This window comes from Octopus bimaculoides, chromosome 11 (genome assembly GCF_046866305.1).
Source record: "Octopus bimaculoides isolate indiv1 chromosome 11, ASM4686630v1, whole genome shotgun sequence".
Taxonomy (NCBI): Eukaryota; Metazoa; Mollusca; class Cephalopoda; order Octopoda; family Octopodidae; genus Octopus; species Octopus bimaculoides.
This window is the reverse complement of record NC_142938.1, coordinates 3,629,073-3,636,942: the sequence shown is the minus strand read 5'-3', so window position 1 is coordinate 3,636,942 and position 7,870 is coordinate 3,629,073.

The window sequence follows — 7,870 nt, the reverse complement described above, 5'->3', positions numbered from 1 at the left end:
ATATATATATATATATATATATATATGTATATGCAAATATATATACTCGTAACTTAGCGGATATTGAAAGAATAAGAATCAAACTTTAAAAAAAAAAAATGTATTGGTGTCGATTTTTTCGGCTAAACCCTTCAATGTAGTACCCCAGCATGGCCGCAGTCCAATGAATGGAACAAATAAATGATAAAAGACAATAGAAAGAATACGGCCAAATATTGTGAGAAGAATTATTATCTCCCTTGTGGTAGATGCGTAAAGTAGGATAACCACACGTGTTGCTCCTTGTTTGGCGCGAAAAGACATCTGCTTGCTCACTTCGGTTAACTGATCCAATCTGCGATGCGAAATATACCAACAAATTCATCAGAACTCGTTCGTAGACGTACTCCTATTTCAGACTCAGCTTCACAATGTTTTTTTCTATGTTTTGTGTCTATCGTATTAGATTCATTTCAAGATGGTACGCTTACAATAACAACAATAACAGCAATAACGTTAAGAACAACGGGAGTAAAGAGATTGATAGCATGGTGAATATAATACGTAAGAACGTTTTGTTTTCTGGATAAAGTTACACGTGTTTACATAGGCGACATTTTGAGAGTCGGCGTGTGAGCTCGCGAGCTTGTAAACTTTTGTTGACCTCGTTCGTAACTAACCTACGTTACTCTCCTGAAGACAATTTATGGAAGTAATAATAATAATACGGAAACTGGACATTGTTTCGGTGAATAAATAAGAAAGAACATGTATAATAATCGACATAACGTGACCCGGTGACATCAGCATCAATGTGAAAGAAAAAGAAAAAATAAACAACTATGACGATTTGAAATACGAAGATTTATGGTCAATGAAGTATCAGCCTGGTTCGGATAGTCTGCCCTACGAGCTTTACGCTTAAATGCCAGACTTGTTCGACGATATCTTCGCAAAGGTTTATTGCAACTGGCAGTTTTGCGAGCCGAGGAGCTGTGGCGTTGATGAGAAAAGACCCGAACAAGGGGGAATGTATTGATAATAATGATAATAATAAATGCCCTAATGCAGTACCAGGCAGTGGCTCTCATGGTTTCTGATCTTAACTGATTGTGTTAGCATGTACATTGTTTTGTCTTGGTATAAAAGATGGGCTACAGCAAATATTCTGCTCAATACCACAGTTTTGCTTGTCAGCTGTTTGACCTTAACCAGTTGAGCATGTCCCTTAGTGGCTGACGATATGTGCATCTCTGATCCTGAGCAGAAGTAGTGGGAGAGCATCATAGCCATGTGTTGACAGGAATTCTTTGGGGTTTGGATAATTCACCTTTGGAAACATGGGTGTTTTGCTCAACATCCTTAAACAAACCTTATTCAGGTACCTTTTGAGCGGGGTGGGCTACTCGACCTGAAGAAAATTCTAACTGGGCCCCACCTGTGAGGTCACGCGCTGTTTATCTTGATATGAGATCATCATGTCGCGCACATATGGTTGCGACGCATGTGCCTGGTGTACCCTTATCATGATGGGTATACTGGGTATCGTATATTTCACCCCAGTGTCACTTTGATGGCATGCACTGCTCTCTCACTCAATAATAATAATAATAATAATAATAATAATAATAATAATAATAATAATAATAATAATAATAATAATAATAATAAAAATCCGGAAACTCAAAAGTCTCAGAAACCATTCCAGGAAACCCAAAAGCATCAGATATTAGTTGTGAACGTCCTTTCAGTTTTATTGCTTTCGTTTTGTCCATGCGACTTCGAATGACCCCCTCCCTGTTTTTTCCTGTCCCTTTTTTGTATCATCTAGCTGTCTGGATGTTTTGCGTTCTTGTCCCATTTTTTGTATTCCTTTTTTATATACATATGGTCATGGGTGGAACGTCTTTGACCATACGTCTGGTTAAGCAGGCCTGACCTGTGGCCAAACTACTACTACTACTACTACTACTACTACTACTACTACTACTACTACTACTACTACTACTACTACTACTACTATTCTACTGCTGCTGCTGCTACTATTACTGCTACTACCACACCCCACTTGTGGTGTCAACCAACAGACGTCGAAATGCCAAAACTAAGAACGAGACGAAATTCTAATCGGGAATTTCCGTTTCTTGCTGATGCCAATACCACCACCATTACCGTTACTACTACCACCACCACCACTACCACAACCACAACCACCACCACTACCACTACTACTACTACTGCCACCACCACCACCACCAACAACAACAACAACAACAACAACGACGACGACGACGATGACAACAGCAACGGCAACAACACCATCTCCATCATCACCGCCTTCTATAGCTACCACCACGACCACCACGACGACGACCACTACTACTACTACTACTACTACTACCACAGAGGATACCATTACAATCACCATCACGATCACTACCGCTATTTGTGTCTACTGCTACAACCAATACCACCAACGCCTTTATCTCTACCAACAGCATCCTCCTCCTCCTCCTCCTCCTCATCATCATCATCATCCTCATCATCATCATCATCATCATCATCATCATCATCATCATCATCATCATCATCATCATTACCAGCAGCAACAATGGCAATTACAACCGCGACTGTCACCAATGCCAACTTTGTCACCATTGAAATAATGGTTGCCAAATAAACGCCACGCCCACATCAATCACGTCTCCATGACGACGGCCACCTAAGCTGACCATCACTGCTCCAATCAGTAATACAATCACCACCAACATCACCGCCGCTTCCGGCGCAGACCATCACCGCCACCACCTCCACCGCCCCCAACAACAACCACCACGACGCAACAACAACAACAACAAAAGCAACAGCAACAACTTCACATCAGTGTTACTATGACCACCACTACCGACACCTCCCAATATCTCCTCCGCCACCACCATCGCCACCATCGTCACCATCCGCAGAACCTGCAAGGAGAGAACTTCTAGAGATAGCAGCCAAACTGCCCTCAAATCGCAGTCAACTGTCTGAAGAACAAATCACAAAAACCGAATCGGATGGTGTTGGTGGTAGTAGTGGTGGTAGGTGGTTGTGGCTGTTACTGCTGTTGTTGTTGTCGTGATGGTGGTGGTAGTAGTAGTAGTAGTAGTAGTAGTAGTAGTAGTAGTAGTAGCTGTGATGGTGGCGGCGGTAGTAGTAGTAGTAGTAGTAGTAGTAGTAGTAGTAGTAGTAGTAGTAGTAGTAGCTGTGATGGTGGCGGCGGTAGTAGTAGTAGTAGTAGTAGTATTGGTGATGATGATGATGATGATGGTAGTATTGGTGATGGTAGCATTGGTGGTGGTGTTGTTGTTGTTGCTGTTGTTGTTGTTGGTGGTGGTGGTTGTGGTGTGAACCGTGTTGCTCTAGATACACAATTAAGTCATTGCTGAATCGCCTTTGATCATCAGTCTGTTCAGAACGGGTCTGACAACAACAACAACAACAACAACACCATCAACTTGCCATCATTGCCATTCTTACAAGAACCAGCTTGAAAACCACCATCAAATTATCAGTTCCAATTCTATCTAACCCCCCACCCCCACCCCGCTCCGCCAATCCCAACCCCGCCACCACCGACGCGGGAGTTGCTAGATAAGTAGACCAAAACTTGCAGAAAGTAGCAGATTGTGTTTTAAAGTAGGCCAAAATGAAAAAAATTTGCTAAGTCTTGTGCGCGCGCGCGCGTACATACATACATACATACATACATACATGCCCTGATGCAATACCACGCAGTGGCTTTCATGGCTTCTGATTGGAAGTATTAACGTGTAGATGGTTTGTCTTGAGGTAAATAGATGGTCGACAGCAAATATTCTGCTCAATACCACAGATCTGCTTGTCAATTGTTTGACCTTAATCAGTTGAGCATGTCCCTTGGTGGCTGACGATATGTGCATCTCTGATCACGAGCAGAGGTAGTGGGGGGGAGCATCACAGCCATGTGTTGAGAGGAATTGTTTGGAGTTTGGATAGTTCACCTTTGGAAACATGGGTGTTTCGTTCAACATCCTTAAACAACCCTTATTCAGGGACATTTTGAGCAGGATGGGCTACTCGACCCGAAGAAAATTCTAACAGGATCCCACCTGCAAGGTCACGCGCTGTTTATCTGGCTATGAGGTCACCATGTCGCGCACATATGCTTGTGATGCATGAGCCTGGTGTACCCTTATCAGACGGGTGTCATGATGGATATAATGAGCTACGTATATCTGTGGTTCAGCCACTTGCACGTTAATTCCACGAATAGGTTGTTCCGTTGATCGGATCAACTGGAACCCTCGTCGTTGTAACCGACGGAGTGCCACCACCATTTCAGAACCATTTCAACGCCGTCATCACTTTCACCATCACCACATCCACCACCACCACAACCATCATCACCATCGCCGCCACCACCCCCATCATTACAATGACCACCACTTCTGTCGTAAGTTGCCGGTTGCGCCACCATCGCCATCAGTGCAAGCACCACCCGGCACCACCAACACCGCTACCACGAGTAACGTTGCCACCACCGCATTCTCCACCGCCAAGGTCAACACTACCACCACCACCACTACTACTACTTCCAGCATCATCCTCATCATCACCATCAAATTGCTTCTACCATCGTCAACTTCACCACCACCACCACCATTACTAGTGACCTCTACCACTACCACCATCGCCAGCACCACCACTACCACCACCACCACCATCACAACCAGCCAGCAACGTTCTACTTCCAGTTGTTAATTATAGCAACCTAAACGTGTGCAGTTGCTACTTTCAGCAGATGTTAACACCTCGTATCTTTCCGGTGGTGGTGGTGGGGGGGGGGGGTAGAACGAATGTGGTGTGTGTGTGTGTGTGTGTGTGTGTGTGTGTGTGTGTGTGTGTGAGTGTGTGTGTTATCAGAACGGGATGCGCCTGTATGCTCTTGAGGATACGAGTCTGTTGTTACGCGTGTTACATGTACGAGAGGTACAAGTCGACGAGAAAGATCAAGCTATCTATAGAGCTGTGTGTGTGTGTGTGTGTGTGGTACGTGTGTGTGTGTGGTACGTGGGTGTGCGTGCGTGTATGTACTTGTGTGTATATATGTGTGTGCACATTAATATACACAGCAAACAAAGTTTTCGCTCAACCTTACAGTTTCGTACCAGAGTATTTATATGTATAAAGTACATTTGATGTGGTGCTTGCGGTTTGATTTATTTTCCTAACTATAGAACTCTGTGTGTGTGTGTGTGTGTGTGTGTGTGTGTGTGTGTGTGTGTGTGGTCTATATACGCATGTGTGTACAAGCTGCGTGTACATTAATATAGACAATCAGCTAGCAAAATTTTCGTGGGTGGCTTATCGGGTATTCCTTGAAGAAATTTGTCCAAACTCCGTTTAAAGGTGATGGGATCCTTTTTCTCTTTGATCCGTTTTGGGACAATGTTAAACAGGGCAGGGCCTATTGAGGAAAAGAAATTGTGTTGCAGTGTACCTATATGTTGTGATCCTGAATTGGGCAGGGGACGTATGGCCCTTGGTCCCAGCCTTGGATGAACCTTGAAACTAATGTTCAGGTCGTTTCGGCAATGCTGGTGGTATATCCTCCACATATATATATATATATATATATATGTATGTATGTATGTATGTATGTATATATGTATATATAAAGTACATTTGATGCAGTGCTTGCGGTTTGATTTATTTCCTCCTCCTAACTTTCCACGTCCCCACACACACAGAACTCGACAGACACATTTGTATCTTCTTTTCCAAAGAGCTAACACGAACAGATAATCATATCTTAATTTCTTATTAGCAGCTCCCATTGTTGACGGATATCGTTCATTTCGCAAGACTTTCTATGAAAGGTTAAGTAAGCAAGAGATAATATTCTCACCTGGCTAGGAAGCTAAGGTTGTGTTGAACGGAGGAGGTGTGGTGTGGTGTGGTTATTTATCATATGGGTAAGATTAACCTTCTCTGTAACTAGAATAAGTTAAGCTACGAGTGTAACCGGCATCCATCCTTCTTACAACCAAAACATCGGATAAGCTTATTTGCTATATATTGGGTCATCCCATAAATAATGCGGTTTTTTCAATTGTATGAACTAAAAGGGACGGGATAAACTACCTGCATCAACTTGCTATAAAAGCAGATAGCAATTTTACCATGACCTTATTCTTAGTGCAAGTTTTGAAGAGTGCAGTTCGATTTTAACAGTTATTTTTTTCAAAACTATAATGGAAGTGACAAAGGAGCATATTCGGCATATTTTGTTTTATGAGTTCAATAAAGGCAACAATGCAACGGAAATTGCGATGAATATTAATGCAGTATATGGAGATCGGACTATAAACGTAAGCCAGTGTCAACGATGGTTCCAGAAATTCCGAACTGGAAACTACACCCGAGAATACGAGCCTCGTCCTGGAAGATCTGTAAAGCTCGACGAGGACGTCCTGCAAATCCAGGTGGAACAAAGTCCCATCGTAACTGTTGAGGAACTAGCAAAGAAACTTGGATTTGGTCATTCAGCCAGCCATTCAAGTCAGCGCGAGAAGAAGAACAACCATCTTTAGTTTCAAGACGACAGGTGTTCATCCATCAGGATAATGCTCGGCCAGATACAGCGAGGATGACATTCCAAAGGCTGGAGCAGTTTGAATGGGAAACTGTGCCCCACCCATCATATTCGCTGGACATTGCCCCATCTGATTATCATTTATTCCAGTCTTCAAAATAGGAATTTTGTAGACGAGGTCAGAAGAGTGATGGCGGGGGAGGGGAGGTGCTGAAAAGTGCTGAAAAGTCACTGTTCGACCCGAGCTATAGTAGATGATACTCGGCGAAGGTGTCACATAGTGGGATTGGAACCCGAAACCGAGTGGCTGCAAAGTGAGCTTCTTAACCACACAGCCACGGCCGCCGTGGTATTAGCTTGTTTACTTAATGTTTGTTAAATCAAGTCCTTCGTCAATCTCATTGGAAAGCTGGCGAAAGCGGGAAAGAGGTCTTCGGTGCTGAGGGTTTTGAAATGTTATGGCCGCTGGATAAGGAAACCCAAAGCGGGTAGTTAACGCCTACCCCTGACATTTAGCTCAGAGTCTTAAAACTCCCTGACACCGCCTTCGCCATATCACTCTTTTTTAACACCTTATCATCATCAACAACAGCAGCAGCAACTACTACTACTACCACCATCATTGCCACTACTACAAACCACGCACCCGCCGCTGCCACCACCACCAACAACAACAACACCAACACCACCACTACTACTACTGCCACCATCAATGCCATTACTACTACTACTACCACCCCACACCCGCCGCTGCCGCCACCACCTCTTCCCCACCACCACTGTTGATAAAATTAAGAGCAGGTTCAAAAACAAACTTATTATCCAATGGTCTCGGTTAAAATAGCGGGATGAGAGGTGTGCAAAATACCCCTAATATATCCGGGTCGAATTGTCACCATGTAACGTGGAAGCTGTGTGGAGTGTATTGACACAACGATCATTTATGAAAGGATACTATGTAGGTGGGTGGGATGGAGGAGGGGGGTAGGTAGGGTAGGTAGGTTGGGGTAGGAGCAGAGGGGATTACGTTCCTCCACGTCCTTCTTTTCAGTCAAGTTTCGTTCTGTGTTATCTCTCCACACTTAGATACGCACACACACACACACACACACACACACACACACACACACACACACACACACACACACACATACACACACACACACACACACACACACACATATATATAGGCGAGCTGGCAGAAACGTTAGCACGCCGGGCGAAATGCTTAGCGGTATTTCGTCTGCCGCTACGTTCTGAGTTCAAATTCCGCCG